The sequence below is a fragment of the Falco punctatus genome (assembly GCF_963210335.1).
Source record: "Falco punctatus genome assembly, chromosome: 6".
Lineage (NCBI taxonomy): Eukaryota > Metazoa > Chordata > Aves > Falconiformes > Falconidae > Falco > Falco punctatus.
This window is the reverse complement of record NC_137585.1, coordinates 48,262,839-48,284,268: the sequence shown is the minus strand read 5'-3', so window position 1 is coordinate 48,284,268 and position 21,430 is coordinate 48,262,839. Positions and strand designations below refer to the sequence as shown.

Sequence of the window (21,430 nt, the reverse complement as noted above, 5' to 3'; positions counted from 1 at the left end):
ACTCACCTCCTCAGCAGAGCAGGGAGGGAGAAAATAAGACAGAAAAAAAACCTGGTGGGTCAAGATAAAAGCAGTTTAATGAAGCACTAGCGAAAGTTACGCGCACAAGAAAAACAGAAGATGTTACTCTCTACTTCCCATCAGCAAGTGATGTCTGGCCACTTCCCGGGAAGAAAAGCTGCAGTACATGTAGCAATTGCTCTGGAACACAAGTGTCATAAATAAAAAATGCCCCGCCTTCCTCCTCCTCTCTCAACTTTTATATCTGAGCAGAATTCCTATGGTATGGAATATCCCTTTGGTCACTTTGGGTCAGCTGCCCTGGCTGTGTTCCCGCTCAATATCTTGCCCACCCCCAGCTTACTGGTTGCAGAGACAGCCCTGATGCTGTGCAATCACTGCTCAGCAGTAGCCAAAACCCTGGTGTGTTGTCACTGCCTTTCTAGCTGCCAGTACAAGCACTGCACTGTGAGGGCTGCTGGGGGCCTCAGGCAGACCCAATACAGTTTGATACTATGACCTCCTACACTTAAAATTGTTCGCCAACTGAAATTAAATTAATTTCTCCCAGGTTTATCAAACTTTCCACTGTAGAAGCATTAAAGTTGAATCCTCTGTCCTTCTTAAAGCTCAAATTCTTGGAGACATTTTACATTCACGTAACTGTAGCAGACATCTGAATCAAAGGATTAGACTTCATTTCAGTGCCGTCATATAAAGGTGCCACATGATGAAAGAAATAATGGGGCTGCAATTTACAGGCTGCGTTCTTTTGAATGCTGTGTTTAGAAGCATATTTGAGCCACTGCATAATGATGTCTGCCCTCCTTTATAAATCCTCCTATCAACCACTGGTTGGTGGACAACAGCCAACTCATCTGACATACATATCAAATTAGAGAGCATGGTGATAAAAGCGCTCTGGAGAAATTTAAAATATCATCACATCACGCATGGAGAGGATCAGAGGAGTACATGCATGACACCCAGTTAGACCGGACAGCTTTGTGTTATTTTAGTATCTGAAGTATTCAGCATACATTCCCAAATCTATGCAGGGTTTTAGCCTGGCTATAACTCAGAATTTTTTGGTGAATTCGGTGACTTCTGAGGCACAAACCATGTTCTGAATTTCTGTAAAACACCACATTCCCTACAGTAAACTGCAAAAAATTATGCCATTCTTCAGAAGAAAGATGTTTCTTTCTTCAGCACTTACTACTTATCTTCAGAAAATTCATTACACATACAAACATGTATTTCTGATGTCATCCTAAAATTTGTTTAGTAGAGTTCTGCAGCAACATATATCTTGAACACTTTTAAAAGCTATCATGAAGAAGATTCTTCCCCAAGACCGCAAAATCCCAATTACGGACTTATTTTCTAGCACTTGCTTTAACCAAGTAGCTAAAACACCTTAAGATGGCAACTGCTTCTTTTACTTCAGAGTAAATATACAAATTAAGCTATAAATGTATAGAGTAACAAACAAATCAAATGAAAAATTCACATGGAAAATAAAAACTAGATAGGGTGTTTCTTCTGGACAGCAACACAGCCTTGACACAAAATCAGACTACAATTGGGAAATAATATTTACAGAAAAATGTTTCCTTTATTATCAAGAAGGATACAAATTATTTCAAGTCAACTGAAAAAATTTATAGTAAACCCTTCTAAAGGAAAAAACGTGGCTTGAAGTCCTCCAGGATAAATCTCTGTCTGATAAGAAATGATCCAAGTTCATTAAACTTTACACAGCACATTCTTCACTCCAAAAACAACACAGAGAAAGAGAGAAAAAAAGACAGAAAAAGAGTGCATGGGAGAGAAAGGGGGGAAGGGGAGACTGAGGGGATTTTTAGTTCTGAACCAGGATGTAATTCCAGATATAAATTTAGTTGAAATAACAGAGCAAAGTTTTCCTTATTTTGACAGCAGAGGTAGGTTTTTTTCCTCCTTTACTTCTTATAACAGTATCATAGAAATGCTAAAACAGCAGCTGCTTTTCACAGAGTGGAAGTGAAATTAAGCAGACTTGCTTGGCAGCTTAACTGCTGATTAGAAAAAAATCTGCTTCAGTTCGTAAAAGATTTTGCTCTGCATCTTAGTGAATCAACATCCTTCCAAATTTCATTTACACCCTTGCTGGTACATGCTGATAAGCAATCACTTAATTTTTTTTTTTTTTCTATAAAGTGCTTTTTGTTATGGTACTTATGAGCATATGAGAGTGCTAAATCATGCAATATTCACCTCAGTACACAATAAAAAACAAACCAATATTCTGATAGTGTTGTATATTGATAGAGATGTAGCCACAGCAAAGATTCGTTAGTAGAAATGTTTCTGTCAACCAAAATTCAAATGGTAAAAAGACTATAGATACTTTTTTCATTCACAAAGTATCCTTCCATATCTATATGCAAATCTATAATTATAAAGTCTTTTTTTCTATATGCAATATTTACAACATATATCTGCTTCACATAGAGACTCCAGTTTTCATTTATTATACTTTAAACCAAAATGTGTTTTATTTAGCAGGAAATCAATTCTTGCCCTTAATTCTATCAGAGTATGAGTTGTCTGCCTAGAAAGCAATACATCAACTATAAATTTATAGCTCAATATGGATACCAGCCCACAGCTAAAAATTTGCAGATCTATATAACCAAGCACATTTAACAGTCCTCCTGGGTAACGTATAAACTGAAGTAACTCTCATAATTCAACACACACTATGGGAAGAGCTATTACATCCACGTCTGTTCACTTTTGGTCCAATCCATTCTCAAAAGAAGTTGTACATATTGTCAACATAATGAATGAAATCACAAGACTCCTCATAAATTTTAAATGTCCTAAGGGGTTTCTTCACCTTCATCTGAAATCCAAGTACTGTATGCTTAAACTGGTGTGGTTTTGTTGGGGTTTTTTTAATTAAATTATGCATTTTGATGAATGTGCCCTTTTATTTGCTACATCAGTATTCTGTAAAATGCCTGAAAGTGAAAGCATTCAGCAATATTATAGCTTTGTTTTCTTAGATTAGTCCTGTTTTATCTGTATAATCCCTTGAAACTGCACCGGTTTTCATTGCAGTAGAAGCTCATCCCATATATCTTCCATCATGCCTTAAAGATTCTATTATTTATTTTAGTATGAAGAACACTACAAAAAAATTTTTTTTTAAATGTACCATGACATTCCTTAAGGAAGGAGGTTTTATATCATTCTAAGAAAATAATCTCTGAATTCTAGCACCAGAGAAAGAGCATCACTTCATTGTAAATACAGGACGACAATCCTGAATGTCTTCTGTTCTGTCAGATTTAGTAACACAGAATATATTTTATTTTTTTGTAAAGCAAATGTACCCTAGAATAATCCTTTTATAGAAGGAAGCTTTGCTGAGTTATTTTTATAACTGAACTAGAAAGTAACCAAGTGAGTACGTCAGTGTTGGGCAAAGTTTGGTATATTTAGTAAAACAAATTCTTTGTTCCTATTGTACAGCAGCCTTCAACATTGTCATGACATTCTTTCATCAGTAAAAGGAAAATATTTGAGAGGCTGCAAGTTTCTAAATTTAAACCAGTAACTGTAAAAAAGGAATACATTGTGCAATGAAAAGTAGAAAACCAGATCTACTTAAGTTGAAAGACTACAATTTTCTTCAATACACCTTGCTCCTCTGCCTGCACCATTACTGTTTCCACTAATTTTAACACACATCAGAAAGTATCACAGCAGGATTTTGTAAACAAAAGTATTAGATACATTATGAATCATCATATGAAAAATATAGAAAGAGTAGCACAGGTGTGGGGTTCTTTCAGTTTTTCTGTCCTGTCACTTGGGAAAAAAGTATTTTTTGTAGGATTCATAATAAACTTTTAAGTTTGATAGCAGAATTTGAAACCATCGTTAAAAAACCCTACATAAAATCAATACATCTGGCTACAGGCACATCTCTTACTATAATATAGCAACAAACTTGAATTTTGAATGTATGTGAATCTTTCTCGTGCTTTCTTATTTTGCACAGATTTCACAATGATGGTCTCCACAGATGCAAGTTGAGAGTATAAAAAAATGGCAGAAGTAACTAAAAATCAAATGAATATACCTCATCCTAAGAGCACCATGACTAAAATAAATGTAGATATGAAGAAAAACTACCATGGCATTCATTTTCCTCTTCCAAAACTACTACTTGACATCAAATACATCAATAAGATGTAAGTTCAATATTAAATATGAACCACGTAGCCTGGAGCTAATGATAATGGAAGACAAAACCTTAACATCAGAACTCAGTATATGGTCTACATAAAGTGTAGAAACTAGAGATCTTCTTTAAGTGTTTCTCATTTTGCTATAACATCTATGAAGAGGAAGGTGAAGTTTGAGCAAGAAGTATACACTTTTCACATAACTGGCAACTTCTTATGTTTTAGAAAAGTGAATCTGGAAAGAATCTTCAGTTCTGAAGACTGTGCTTCCATACATCCCAGCATGGATTCTACATAAAGAGCTACTGAGATGTGGTGTAAAGCATCTCCCAGCTACCCTTCCACCAGAGTCCTCACCAAAGGAGTTTTGATTTACTTTGGCTTGCAGTAAGTTGGGGCCAGGCCAGCTTTCATGTATTTGTTCCTACTTGAAGGCACTGCTCCTTTTGAACCTTCCACACTTCACAATCAAAATTATTTTGTGTTTCAAAAGTGTTATGAATTTTGATGTTAATTTTATAATCTCATTCTGATGCAGAATAAAATGAAACACAAACTTTTTTCTACATGATGAACACTATTTCTTAGTAATTTTATTTTTTTTCCCCAAGTAAAATCTCTGTCAGGTACTTTTAAGATTCATACAACACAGTGTCCTTACAACCTTTTACCACATTTAATGGAACACAAGCCCTTATGTAACAGCCTCCATACATTTGTGTCAGTAATTTCATGGTTTGTTCAACTTTCTTGCATCAATTGACATTCAATTTATCATTCCTTATGCACATTTCACAGTTCTATACTGCACTTTCCAATAGTCTATCCTATTTAAACATCCAAAAGCTTTATCTTAGAAATCTCAGAGATTATTATTGCCTGCCGTCTTCAGTACAGCTTATCAAATAGGAAAAAGTTATAATACAGTGCTTAGTATTTACAGCCAGGTTGGTAAATAATGGGGACAGATAGCCTGAGAAAGGAAAGAGAAAGGAAAGGGACAGGAAGAAATTAAAAGGCATTATCTGCTCTGACAGATTCTGAGATAATCAATCATCCTAATAACCTCACTCACTTCTGAAACTGTTATACACGATGTTAAATGTAGGCATCAATAAAGGAACTAAAAGGGTTGGAAGTTCCCATTATAGTCAATACTATCAATGGAGCCTGGATTGTGATGGCCTACCTCTAGCATGTCTCCGAGTAGAGCTGAACCTGTAATACTAACAAACCCAGTGTTAGTGAAGTATACTATTACTCAAAGATGAAGCTTGGGATTGTATGGTGGCCAAAGCCCCTGTACAAAACACTGCACGCTCTTTCAAAGTGCAAGCCTATAAAGAATATGTGTATATTTAAATGAAAATATTTCTCGCAATTCATCACTCGTGTGAGAATTTCAGCATTCTCTTTTAAACCCTCCATCATAAAATACTGCTTGAAAATCCTCTTAGATCAATGTGGTGAGAATCTAATTAAATCAAGTTACTGAACTGTATCCATAAACAGGGGTTTTAATTCTGTCAACTTAGTATCACTAATGCCATCCATAAATTCTGTCATGTTTACAAAGAAACCATGAAAAAGTCACAGTTTCACTACATAATAAGTTATGCGCTCTTGTGTGACTTTAATGGGCTCTGTTAGGATAACAGCAGCCAGCCAATTTAAAATTTTCAGGCTTCATTTTGTCAGCATCTGTGATCCAAGGGGTCATTCATTAAATTATGACCTTTTTTCTTCTGTGTGGTTTAACAGAGAGGAAGGGCAAAAAGAAAATACTGATGTAAACACAAGAACAGTAAAGAAGACCCCCACTATTATTTAATTAACTGCAAGTATAACTCATTAACAGATACTTTATGACAAGATGAAAATTTGACTAACATTGAAGACTTGTTGGCCAGCTATTACAATCTTACAAAAGGAAGCTCCAAGGTATGTACAGTGAAGAGTAAGACATGTCACCCTGAAATTTAAGATAGAATGCGGAAAATATTTTTTTCTGAACATAAGTAAAATGCATGTAAATAATCCTTAAAATTGCATGATTAAACAGGTTGAAATAATTTAATTGCTATTTGGCCACCTAGTTAAGGGACAGCAGTGGAAAATTCATATAGAAGTAAGTTTTTAATCTAAATTAGAATCCATGGAATTTATTTAGCCCCGTCATTTAAAACAAAATGTCTACAGATAATTGATAAAACCTCATTTCTGGAAGTGCTCATTTTTCTCCATTGACTAGAGAGAAATTCTGGTGAGTAAGCTTGATTTATGATATCTAACTATTAAAACAATACAGATAATTGGAATAAGTTTAATGCAGAAAACCCCCTTGAGGCAACAAAGAAATTATGTGGAGTTTCTAGAACAATGATGCTCTTGTCCAATATCAGCATCCTTAGGCATGACAAAATATAAACAAGAATAAAATAATAGCCTAGAGGCTTCATCCTTAAGGCTTCATTAAGGACTCTTCAAATGAAAAAAACAAACAAACAAAAACAAAAAAAAAAAAACACAAAAAACAAGTCAAAAGACGCTATGAAGACAGGAAATAGATTTGCTTGATGGCCAAACTTTAATAGGTGAACTAGTCTGTTGCAAGCACTTAAAAAGGGAAGTATTAATGCAATCTGTTTGTTTAAGGAAGCCAGCAATGATAAAATAAAACAAAACCAAACCAAGTAAGAAGTATAATGAACACGTCAACTCCTTCTCTAGAAGCTCCACTGAATAAAGATTCTACCAAAATGCAGCTAGGATCAACAAAAACAGAACAGTCTCATGAACTGCTGATCATATAACTTTTTCTCCATCATAGGCCTGTTCTCAGCTTCCTTGGTTTGTCTCTCTTTTCTGGATGTGTTTATTAGGACTGGTTCAAAGTGACATGATTGTCATCTCAAGATTTACACACTCAAACAGAGTGGGGGTTGAAAAGCAGTTCACTGTCCAGTAGCATACCATCTGTGGCTTGGGTAGGACATTGGATACTGATGCAATCTAAGCACTAAAAACCATAAGTGGAGACAAATCTAAATAAGTGTTTCTTTAGCATCTGCCTAGATGAATCTCATAATCACACTGGTTGCAGTGCTATAATTTCCCTTCTGCTTATTAGTATTCTCCTGAATATAACAATCCCAAGACAGAAAACAACTTCAGAAAGAGATCTAATTTGCCTGTAAATACAGAAGTCAGAATGATCTTTTTTTTAAAAAAAATGGGTCCTAAATTGAAAAAACCATCATATATTTCCTACTGATTATTAAGATACTGAATAATCCCCATATCTCTCTAGAAGCTCACCATGCTATGGGGAGGATCTTCAGCTGCTGCCTGCATACATGATATAGTCCGATGAACAAGGATTTTGTTTTCAAATACAACACTGTGTCATTCTAGGATCTAAAAATTTTATATACAATATAGACCATAAACACATCTACAAATCAACACATTAAAAGAGTATAAATGCCATTTTTTAATCTTTGATTTTTTTAATAAACTGTAAAATAAACACATTTAACGTTTTTTCTTTTGCTATTTTTTAAGTCTTTTGAATTTCTGAACTAGTTTAAAATATATATTAGATTTGGACCCTAAGGAGAAAAAGTTGAGAGTAATCTTCTGGGCTGTAGGTTGGAAGAGCACGATGGGGATTACAGTCTCTCTTCTCACAGGCAATATGAATTTCATACACTCTAAGGAATTAGGACAACAGGGATTCCAAATTCTTTCACAGTGTGGGTTCTCAGCAGCACCAACCATTTCTTTTGTTTCAACTCACATAGGGAAAGGAAAAAATGACTGACTTTCATGAAGAGCATATACCTTTAAGAACTTTTGTAATGGGTGTGAGTGATATGCTGCAGTCATTCTGCTACTGGATGCCAACCGTTTCAAAATACGACCTCTATGTGTCCATAATTAGTATTTCCCAAATGGATTGTGTAATCTGACATTAGTCTACAAATATTACATACACATGATAAGCATTATTAAATTATTATGCAAGCCTCTTATTTGCCAGCATGTATATCATAAATACTTTAAAAAAATTATAATCTCAACAATTTACATCCATTAATTTGCTATTACAATTCACTAATTCCTGGGGTGGCTAATTTTCTTCCTAAATTAAACCTCATTTTGAGTATCCACTATTCACACCAGTCTACATTTGGTCACCTTTTATACTTGACTCAAACTTCTCCAGTAATCTCCAAAATCAGTTTATTCTTAGAAAATACATGGGAGATTTATCAGGAATATATTAATACATGAATCATAAACCTGTTGTGTCCAAAGTGCATGTTTAAAAAAGGGGTTCTTCATGAGGCAACATTAAAAATTGCATTAATTTTACCTTCATGTAGATGAAGTTCATGACAAAAGCATTATTGATGTATTTTATTTCTTTAGTTTGTCAACTGCAAGTATGAGACAGAAAAGCAGTAAAATCTTTCCTGAGTTCATTCCAGTATCATTCACATTACTACTACTATCATAAAGCAGGAGTACAACTGGTAATTAGAGATACCAAAACGGAGTATTTCTAGCATGAAGTAATGCTTTGTGCTAATCAGACCAAATCCTTTGTATATGTTGTCTGAATACCAGGGGCTGACATATTTGCTAGCCCTGGCACTACCAGCTAGACAGTGTACTTACTTGTTGCTGTGACTTAATACCTGAGGAGCTTTAGCAAACAGTACACAGCTGCACATAGGAACTGAAAGAAGCCACACAGCAGAGCTAAAGGTAGTTGCTAGCAGAAATTTCTAGAATAGCCCAGGAGGGCTTTTACAAATCAGGACATGAAGAGTCCCTTCAAATTTAAATTTCCCTTGGTGGTTAACTGCTGCTGCATTAGCAAATCTTGTGAACTGAAAAACCCTGCTGAGTTGCCTTGCGTATAGTTACACCACTGAAATCCTGAGCACAACTGTTAAGAGTCTTGGCAAGCTCTAAGTATTTTCAAATGCGTCATTTGGTTCACATACGGACTAGACAGATATGCTATACCTGCTCACTAACCACAAGTAAAAGCTGATTAAAACATACATGAAAACAAACACACAGAAAAAAATAAAACTGCTAAATGTTATAAAAGAGAAAGTGGAAGCTATTTAGAATTAGACTGCTGGAAAAAAGGTGGCAGATTTTAGAAAAGTAGAAGACAACAGCTCTTAAGCTGCAGACCACAGTCCTCCAGTTTTAAGGTAACACATCACAGAATCAACTATTACACTCTGCAAATACTTACATAAACCTCTACCCACCTTAGGCATTCTTAAACCGTAATGTCTTCAACAACAGAAATGGCCACAGGATTACAAATGAGAAATGACCAGAACAAAATTGGAAGGCCAGCTACTCAAAACTCTCTCAAAGATAACCACTGAGATAATGCCTAAAAAAAGGTCAATAAAACAGGAAATACAGAGGAGAAAATATTCTGTATGAGCGCTCTCTGCCATTTCAATTATCAAAACTAAGAAGCATCTAGACAAAGTTTCAGAGATTAAGATCCACATCTTTACTGCTAAATTTGGGTTCAGACATTCAGAGATCCTTTGTTTTGCTAAATCAAGTTTAAATGAATGTTAGCCAACGTATTTTCACAACATCATACATTTCTCCCAGCAAAGACTCATTCCCAACACAGCACCTTCCCATCACTATCAGTTTTAAAACACACGGAATGAGGTGCCCTCTCTCTGCAGCTCTGCTGATACACAAAAAGCACTATCTGAGTACAGGAAAGTGTAAGGTTCCATGCAGTAAGGGTGACAAGTGTTAAGTCAACCTGTTTTTAAAAAATCTAACTAATATTCAATATTACAGTCCAGATATCATGGGATAAGGTAAAGGTCAAACAATATCTTCGAAAGCCACAAAAGGCCCGTGAAAATTATTGTTCTTACAATTTCCTGGCTTTGCAAGGTGTTTTAAATATGTGACAATAAACGTATGTCAATCATACCAACAGCCACCTCCTAATTCTCAAAGGTGTGCATGGTGTTCCTATTAAGTAGTGGTTATACTGACTTAGAACAATCTATATTCGTCACAAGTTTACAAAGAAATCACAGCTCACAGTGAGGAAAATGCAGTTCACAACAGAGTCAGTGTGTCATGTTCTATAGAAACTGTTCCTATTCTAATCAGAAATCTGAAACCACCTCATCATAAACTGTCCTGAACAATGAACCTAAGTCTCTAATTCTGTCTCATGGGTTCAGCTAAGCTATTAAGGGTATGGAATATAATTTGTAATCAAGTTTTCCCTTTTAACATTAAACAGGTAAGCCTTTGAACTCAAGGAACTTGCAAACTAATAGAAATTTGCTGTAGAAAAAATACTACTGTCAGTGTCCTACAGGACTGAGGAATACATTGTGCATGATCATGCATTTAAAAATCTTCCAAGAGTATTCTCTTTACTAAGGTCAGACTCAGCACAACTTTAAAAATAGACTATTCTGAGGGCAAAGGGGATCATATGCAGACGCAAACACCACAGCAGGCCTTCTGGGTGTACAGGATGCTATTATCTTGAGCTTGCTGACAATATACTTCCCTTTATATGGCAAGACCATACTTCTCTCATTACAGTTGCCCTAGTTCTTGAAACATCAAAGTTACTGTTCTGAGAACATCACTAATTTTTCCCTTAAAGCAAACACATAAGACAACACATAACACAAGAAAGATACTCACTAGCTATCTCTTTTTTGCCTTAAGATACACACTATTAGTTCCTGAAACCCTAAATGGCATTATGCTATAGATCATGGTTTTAAGTGAACTATAAGTTTTTACTTCTACCTTTTTCCCTAGTCCAAATTTCTGTTTATATAGTACTTTTTTACATTTTACAAAGGTAGTTATAAAAGAAGATATCTACAATACCAGGAACATCTGAGCCAAGTGGCTAGAAAGTAGCAGGCTAGATTGTTCTGCTTCATACTGGCAGAGGACACAGGTCAAGTTGAAATGAATTTGAGTTCTATTTATGAAATAAATTTAAAAAATTATTGTGGATTCTTTATACATCAAGTCATTAAATTACAGCCACAGCACTAAAATTTGCAGGTAACCCCTCTCTCTGCTTTCAGTTTCCTATTAATTTTTTTGCCTTCATTTTAGGTATCTTTTATACTTTATTCCTGACACATTTTTCTCCAACTTACAGTCAAAATGTTGACCCTGTCCCTTATGAATGAATCTGGTCAGACTTAATTGAAAATTTAACAAGTGAGCAAACAATTACTTGTGTACTTTTCCAGGCTTCTCTTCTCACTTGGGAACTGCTCTCCATATACATTTGCAAAGCAGTTCCCTCTACTATAGTATGTTAAACATGACTCAGTGTTCAATGTGCAGACTGCCACCCACCCCAGATTGTTTCACCATACGCATCTGCCTTGCTGTACTCGTTTCTCCTTTAAAGAATTTACAATCTTATTATAAAACCCAAATGCAATCTTCTAATTCTCTGTACATTCAGCTATTAACACAACAGGCTTCCAATGCATGACTGGGTCTTTTAGAAACCACTATAAGACAAATATAACCACCACATCTAGAGAATAAGAGGGTTTCAGGGACTTCACTTCCTTGATATAAAACACATTTGAAAAATCATAATGCATGTTGTAAACACTAACTGGTAATGTTGACTTCTAACTTTGAAAGGCTGTGACTATTATGTTCCCTATCTTGAAAGTTCCATTGCTGAAATTCTATTTGATGTAAACAAACAGAATCATTCAGGTTAGAAGGGACCTCTGGCCATCATCTACTTCAACTGCCAGCCAAACCAGACACAATTGCAAAGGTAGATCAGAGTGCATGGGCTTTTGCTAGTTAAGTTTTAAATATCTCCAAGGATGGAGGTTTCACACAGTCTCCCTGGCTAATGACTTTGCCATTCTAATTCTGCATTGTTTTTCCCTTGTATCTGCTCAGAATGCCCTGCTGCAGTTGTGACCATTGTCTCTCATCCCTTTGCTATGCATCTCTAAGAAGAACTTGACTCTATTTCTTTGTAGCTAATCTACAGATAGACAGACAGCTGACAACAGCAGCAAGGTACCCTCTCAGTTGAACAAATATACATGCATGTATTTAAAGCTAAATTTTGTTCAATTGCACTTTCCAGGAGCAGCTGATTACACATAAAAACCCTAATGTTACATTCATGAATACAGACTAATATAATTTCCCTAGAAAATATAGCGATGGTAAGGTTAATTATCATTTTAAACCTGATAATTTGCCATTCCTTTGTTTTTGCCTTTACTAACAGGCTGAAAAGAAACAGAAAACAAGGCCAAGACTCTGTTTATTACATGCAGAAATATTCATGTCCATAATATACTCAGCACAGGTCAAGACCCATGCTTTTTCTTCCAACTTCACCAATTAGATGGGAAATAAATATTTTTTAATGTATAAGCAGAATTCACTTTGTCAGCATATGTATAGCTCATTGAAAGATTCCTAGAAGTAACATTCTGCAGTAAATATTTATGGTTGCTCATAATACAACTCAGTAAACTGGCTTAGGAGAAGTTATTACTATAAGATATGCAGTCAGCTGTGGCAGTATTTAAACTATAACTTGTCCAAGAACACTGTATGAAATATCCCATGTAATAAAATATCACCTCAGTACTTCCCAGATTGTACACAAAATAAAACAGTCTAACTACACAAAAGGCTAAAATGTATTTAGGCATCTTTCTGCATACTCCAAAACTACAGAACCAATCACATTTAACAGCTTATGTCCAGCACTTGAAACCTAGGATGCAGTAATTTTTCTTAAACAGCGAAACTGATTTTTTATTTTTTTTTAAGCACTGCTGATTCATGGTACAACATCCTACGTACATTTCTCTGTTGAAGCTTTTATGCTGTTGCAGATAACAGAATTTAGCACTGGAATATGCACGACTTGATGTTAAGGAACTGAGTATCTTTGAAAGAGAATGGTGTCATAGGAAAAGAAAATCTCCAGAACTGTTCTACAGAAAAGATTTTTCATTACTCATTTTCTAAGTATAGAACCATTTCTTCATAATAGAAGTTGATAGAGCATCTTTAGACGCCAAATGTATACCATTCACAATTCAAGTAAAGCAATATGAAAGCTAAGATCTTAATCTAGTAAGAAGTTTATCTTAAACTGAATCTAGTATTTCACCAATTCAGCACTCAGCATTTCATCAGTTCAGTGGAACCTAAGTTTAAGTACTTTGATAGGTTATCTTCTTTAGGAATGGTGCATAGGCTTCCTCAAGTCCTTTATCTTCAAGGAAAGGAAAATACTTTATTTTCAACAAGCTATCAGTTTACTTACAGTTTAACAATCCTCTAAAGCTTTAACCTATCTGTTCAGCTGAGTACACATTCAAAAATTATGGTCCATCTATATTTATCATAATCTAAAATACACTTGGTATTTTCATGCAAGGATAACCATATGGATACCCATTACTTTTTTCATCCTATACCATCACAGATGTTCAGCCTGAATTTAGTTAAGGAGGTGTCTAATCTGAATACCATATAGAGAGTGAATGCTGGAATTCCCCATTAGTTGCCAAAACAGTCATGTTTCTTGCCACTTCCAGCAATAAGATTGTGTAGCCTCTTTCACTGACTTGTGAAACTTTTCCTAGCTCTAGGTACCTACAAGCACTGCCAGTCATGAACAACCAGTAATTACTTCTCCACGGCTGGAAATGTACTGAGAAAAAAAATTATCAGTATTTTCCTATCAGAGTTGTCAAATTTTCTTAAGGTTAAAGAAAAAAAAGTTCAGGAAAAATACACTGTTACCTTTCTGTACATATATCGCAGCAGGCATTCATATCACCAGACTGCTGAAAGCAAAGCAAGTCGCTAGCATCTAAATAATAAATATTTCAAAAGGTAAAAGTGACATTTTTCTAAATCAAGGCAGGTTTCAAGCTCCTTTTGTTCAACATGACCTTCTCAGGGCAGTCAGCCATCACACTGTAAGCTAGAGTTACAGGATCAGAGACAGCTTTCCAGACATTCAAACCATGGCTGTAATTTCTGCAACATTTCAAGCAGCTGTCCACTTAGACCCAGGATCTCCAACATACTATGACTGTCTGTCATCAAGAATATCAGGAAAATCTATTCTATGCTGTTCACTTTTCTATTGAATAGAGGCAGGTAGAGGTCATTTTGTTTATTAAAATAGGGTTTTCCCCCTTCTCTTCTTCATATGCCTGATCACTAAAAAGTGAAGTAGAAATAATTGCATAAATGAGAAAAATTAAATTTTTTTTGAGATTGAAATTTACTGTTAACAGCCCTCCTTCTGCACAACATAGGTCCTCCTTATGTATTAATAAGCTGCTAACACCTTATCTGACTATCTTACAATTTAAAGATCACAACAGAGCAAGTTTTTCTCCCATCTTTCTTGATTTCTAAAGTATCATACATACATATATATATATATTTGGATGAAATTTCAAATGTAACTTGCTTTTATTATTCCCATCGTAATCTGGCTGGGTTGCAACATAACCATAACTCACAGTTATTCTAATGTAAATACACATGGGGCAATAAAAAAAAAAACCATACTTAAAACAAGAGCTACAGCTCTGTACAGCTTTAATCTTGATGCTATTGAATTGGTACTGAGGTTGGCAAGACTGTAATTTCCCTCCACTTTCACTAGAATATGTCTTAGAGAAATTTTATGCTATTTATCTCAGCAGTAAATTCAACCAAATATCACAGACAGTGCATCTGATTTTAATTATTTTTGTCAAGTCCCTCAATGGTGCATTTTAAATAAAAGGCAAAGACTATATGCAGCAAAAAATCCCCAAAACAAAACTGACAGCAAAAGACACGGTAATAGTGATCTATAGGTTTTCCAAGTTGTAGCCTTCAGCCACTCTAAGAGCAGTACCTCAGACAAGAACTGATGGAATTATCTTATTAATAGTAATTAAGATTAAATTATTTCCTAACTAATAGGAATTCACATTTTAAACAGAATTCCTGACAACCACACTGATGTCCATAAATTTATTCAAGGATGCTAACTAGAATAAAAAAAGCTTATTCAGATAATTATATCTTGTTATTAAACCTCAACATTTACTTTTAGACCCAAAATCGTTGATCTTGTGGCAATGTTCTAGGTCCTCTTATATCCTATTAAGTACCTGATGTAGATTTAATAATTTTATCTGACATACGTTGCTGTGTACATAATGTACATAAGCTTAATGTTTGCTTTTGTCTAATCAGCTTAACTCAGTAAGCAATGAAGTAGTTTTTAGTAAACTTGCAATATGGTATTCTAATGGATACAGCACTAAACATTCAGCAACCAACACTTTGTTTCTTAATTCAATAGTAAGGCACTTAAATTCAAAAGCAAGGCCAATAAAATCAAAATGAATCAGAATATTAAGTCCTCACTGGCACCACTTTCAACAATACAGTAATATTCCTAATCAGCTATCACCTCCTTCACAAAAGGCCTAGGCCATTTAACTGACTTCCACATCATTAACTTTCCAGAAAATAAAATACATTTATTTATAATTCTCCAAGCTGCAATTTGACCACTAAAGAATCCATAAGCTATAACATCCATATATGTTGCTTTTTGGCCTACAGATTCTAGCCAGACTCTCTCCAGCAATGATTCTTGCAGTCAAATCTTGTAAATTTCCTACTCATATCCACAGACTTTAAATTAAATAACCATTACTTTAACCACAATTTATTTCCTCCACAACTGCTCAGTTTCCATACTATTAGAATAATTGCCTACTTAAACCCATCCCGAGTGCTTCATAATAAAACTGGGGAACATGTACAGTATCTGAAAACTTTCTTTAGAAAATAGATTTTACTTACTTTATAAATATAAGATGCAAGTCTTAATATAATATATCTACTCTAATAATAGATTGTAATACAGATAATACAAGTAGAACTACATAGTTGATTCTTATCAGGAAAAGACATGAGGGTTTTTTTTCCCAGCTAAAAGAACAGAATAGGGAAAGATTTCCTGAGGTCATTGAGACACAGAAACTAAAGTGATTATTTAGCTTCTATGTCAGCACAACCTCCTTTGCAGTGTCCTACCTGCCAGAAGACAGATGACTTGGTACAGGGACCCAAGTACAAACAAAAATAGAATAGAAATTGGAAGACTTAAGAAGGTCAAGAAGAGGTATTCATAAAAGGTTGTTCAGTGTTTTAGTCAGAAAGAAGCTTTCTTAAAAATAATGCAAGAACCATTAAATATCCATTCATACTACATCTATCAGAATATAGTAGAAAGTCTTTTCATAATTACAACTACTGATTCTAATTCAAAGCAGTTCCTTCAGTAACTACTACTTAGTGATTTTTTTTTTTACTAGGCTAGTCTTATTAATGACATTCCGATTTTATTAATTATTATGTTTTCTTAAATTCTATTATTTATTTTATTATTAATTAATTATTATGTTTTATTAATAGTATGCATTCACTTCGCACCATTTGAGAACTCTTTTGTTTCCGTCAACTGAACAAGACCACATTTCTTCAAAATTTGGATTATTCAGATTTGTGTGAATAGGCTGAAACTTGTTGAACCATCCCACAATATCATCACAGAACTACCTTTTCCAGTTCTCATTTCTGAGCAGACGTCAGCGAGGGACACAGTCGCAGAGACAACCTCATGCGCAGTACTTTGATTCTTCCTCCAGAATCCTGATTTGCACTGGATTTTTCAGACCTTAAACACACACAACCTTACACAAAAATACTCAATAGTTATTAAAAGTAAGGGAGTTTGCCAAAAGTCCTGGATATAATCTTACAGTCAGAGGAAGCCATGACAGAAGGCACCTTCTGTCCTTCATCAGGATATCCTTCATCAGGATAGCAGATAGAAGTATGCTTATTTTTAAAAAAATGTCAAGGAAATTTCTACATAAAAAATTGCTTTGTACTTAAAGCAATTATGCTTCTATATAGGAACCCACAAGAAGCTGACAAAATATACAACATTAATTTCCTTATTATTATAGCTGATCTTTAAAAACATTTTTAAATATACTGCCCATTTTCATTTCACTATTACAGTTCAAAACTTTGGAAGCATGTTATCATTCAGAATGTACGGAACAAACAGCATTGGTTCTCAATCTTTTTCCAGATTAAATCAGCACAGCTATCTTTATTTAACACATAAGCACACATTTTAAATTAGAAATGGAGGGACACCTGGCAACCTACCCAGGAAGCAGGTTCCCGCTCTCAGCCACACCTTGGAGAAGGTGTTCTATTTTAGAAGTAACACAACCTCCAAAGGCTAAAATTATTATCTGTGAATATTTGCAGCTTTGAAATTTCATCATTCAAAAATCTAACAACCCTATTTATACTGCAGTCATGGTTAACTCCTTTGTTAACAACCTATTAACCAAGTAAAGAACAAGACAAAGCCCAAGTTTTTATTTATCTAAAAAAAAAAATTAAATGTCTGAATTAATACTCTCGTGTCTTCATTTCAAAAGCTTACTTAAGTTCTGTCATATCCTTAAAATACCCATTCTAGATACACACTCTGATTTTGCGATCTTCTACATGTTGCAACAACTTTTTTGTACATTAAGACAGGAATTTTGGAATAAAAAGAGGACATAATTTTATAATTAGGATATAAAGGTACACAGTAGTAAAATAAATTCCAGAGCTATAAATGACTCTTTGGTAATATGTTTTTATAACAATGCCTACATTTATACACAGTAGAAACCAAATGACATGTAGGTAAGTTGGCAAAATCCTCCATTAATACGCAATTGAAGAGCACGATCTCCATTAGTACCAGGAAGCGCAGTTGCAGCATATATTCCCAAGGACCTGCATGAGCTGCACGACCCCCACTGTGATGCATACCACTACAGCTACAATGCTGTTGGCAACTCAGACTTTACAGAGTGAAACCAGCTGGGAGAAGGCAACTCGTCTTATAACTCATTCTGCAGTATCTGATGAGAGTTCTGCATAACTGCTGGGATCTACCTCAGCAAAGCAATTACAAAATAGAAAGCCGATTTGACCACAAAAGTTACTGAAAGATCAAGGTCTGCCCAGCAAAAATATGCATTCATTTATCTTTTAAAGATGACCTCTTGCCACATGACTATATTCTCTGTTTGAAGTTAAATAAATGCATTTCCAAAACAAAATAATAAACACTTTTTTTTTTTTGCATCAGTTTAAGAGATGCAAATAATACTAAAAAAAAATACTAAAGGTAGTATTCTGGAACACATCATAATGGATACTCTTGATAATTAATTGATAAGTGATAATTAATAATAATTGATAATGGAAAAATATTCCTGTTTTGCTTTTTAATTTATTAAGTCCCAGTAATACAGCAGTATCTAAATAAAGCACTCAAGCAAGTGATCAAATAAAAGATTATATTAACTTCCCGTAGTTCTGAAGCAACTTAAAATTCTGAGTTCAAAAGTTATAACATGTAACATCAAGTGCTCTTAATTCTGGTACCAATAAGGATGAGTTGAACCTAAAATTAAAAAGATTCACTTAAAATGTCTTCTAAAAAGCTGAGGTAAAATTTAACTATTTGTAAAACACTACACTACAAGTAAGTAAATCCTTCTTTGCTACCAACTTATTCTTTCCATTGGTTTTATCTGACTAGTTTTATACTTTTAAGGACTAATACCATTCTACATATTATGTCTAAAACCAGGTATATGCACATGTGTGTTCCTACAGTGACTAATTTCACAGCTGTGGTTGTGATGCATATTTACATCAGATGCAGAGGCAGGGATGGACAGAGATACATGGCACATTTCCATAAACGTGCAGTCTTTACTTAAGACCTTAACCAGGCATAAACACCGCCAAGTGCTTGCGGACCGGGTGCTCATTTGTAATCAAAGTCAGCAAATAACAACATTACCTATGTTCAAGAACTAGACTGGATGAGCAAGGAAAAGCTTTTGGGTCTGCAAGCAGTGTCACAAGCATCATCACAGGCTGACTGATCCTCTCTTGGGGTATTCGGAGCCACCAAACCTAACTCATCTCTTTGCTCTGAAGTTTGGCTGCTGGCCATCTGCTTAAGCAGGACTTTGCCAGTTGGGATCTCAACAATATCTTTTAAGAGTTGTGATATGAACAGCACTAGAACAACACAGTATTTCTGATGATATGAAGAAAGCAAAGAGCTTGGATGGCCCTGGTCAAGCTGCCATTAAGGAATATTTTACCTCAGCTCTTTCTTGTTCTGCAAAAGACCATCCTCCCACAACCTCATAACTATTTTCTACTATGACTTGGCAAAGAGGAGACAGTGGGTAAATGCTAAGCAGCCAAGCAGGATATGAAAGAAGGTTTACATAGCCATCTGCCTATCACAGTCACACCAACACTTTCTCATCTGAATTTCTGACAGGAACAGAAAAAGCAGCAGCTGATGGGAGACTGGCCTTCCCTGTTTACACCTTGCTTAAATCAACCAAATTGTCTGCAGACCACCAAGTATAATACATGCATGCAGGGTATCTATTCAATAGTGAGTTATAGAAACATTGTTAAACAATCAAAATGGAAAGGATAAAAACATTAACACATTTACACAATAAAAGCCTCATGTACCAAAAGTTAAGTCTCAAATAAACTCACATTGGTCCAAAATCACATCCAGATACTACATCCTACAAGTCTTTACAGCACAATTAAAAACATTTCATTACAATAAGCTAGTAGGCCAAAGCTGCTCCTAACAAACCCGCACCATGAAGCACTTATAATTTAAAAGTTTTTAATGATATATAAAATATCCTTCAATATTTTTGTATCAAAAATATTCAATATATTATTTTAAAGTTGTTTTAACTTCCTTTGTACTGTTCTTAAAATGATTTTTTAATTTTCTACTCCGATTAGTCAGTGTATTTCCCCAAAGATTAAGAAAAACCTCAGTACAGTACATAAATATATGACTTCTTTCATGTGGGTGTACATAAGCTCCACAAAAAATACGCAGAATTTTCAAAATATACAAAAAACCCCACAGTATTTAAAATACTAGTTATCATGTCCAAACATATAGCAAAGTTAAAACAATCTATGCAGATGGCTCAGATGGTATCACAGATCTTCAAGTAGTATGATAAGAATGAAATTATTCTGCTTTCCGATCAGACAACATGCTCATCTTCTGTTCAGTCTATTAATGACTAATCAGTTACATTCACCATTTTAAACGATCACCAGACCATGACTTGGGCAGAGGGATGCAACACACAGGCAGAATCAAATTTTACAAGCAGTCATTATGTGACTTGAAATTGGAGTCCTTTTGCAATATTAGGTGTTGAAAACATGAATAAATTCATATTTGTAGCTAGACCATTTACAGACAATCTTACATGCCAGAAAATAAAAGAGACCATAAAGCAAATTTTAAGTTTCTAACAAAAGACTACATGAAAGAGTTTGCTTTAAGAGCTGGCAATGAAAATTGTCATACAAATTACCACTAGACTGAAGAGGTAGGCAAAAAAAATGGGACCATTAGAAGAGATACATGACAAAAAGGAAGCCAGATAATATAGCTTCCAAAGACAGTTCTGTTATAATCTACATATTGTGCATTTCACTTACAAAACTAAAACCTTAAACTATCCAAGCATGTAGTATGAGAACGTATTATATCATTGTGTCAGTTATGCACACTTTGACATTCCATTTCTATATTATATTAAGGCTGAAATAGTTTCTGTCCTTTGTTAGTCTTGAATATTTTTAACAGCAAAACACTGCCACCTTTTGGCTTGATACATAGACCTCTCCGTTGTAATTGTAAAACAACTTTTTTTTTTTTTTTTTTTGCTACATTTGTCCTTTATGGAGACGGTTGAATTCCTGTGATCATATTTAACATTTTATTCAGTAGTAGCCAGATTTCTCCGGCAGAAAAATAAATAAAGTTATTACTAATTGATGAAGAAACACTATTTTTCTTACAAATGTGAGTGCATGGGCAAACAACTTCAAAAGTATACTCCATTAAGCCACGTAATGTTTTGTCTATTTTCTCTCTTTATCCC

General features: G+C 34.7%; 1 protein-coding gene across 7 annotated transcripts in view; it reads right to left on the bottom strand.

Moving 5' to 3' along the window:
• Window positions 1–21,430, bottom strand: part of IMMP2L (inner mitochondrial membrane peptidase subunit 2) — a 483,477-nt gene that overhangs the window by 437,472 nt on the left and 24,575 nt on the right. The window lies entirely within an intron of this gene.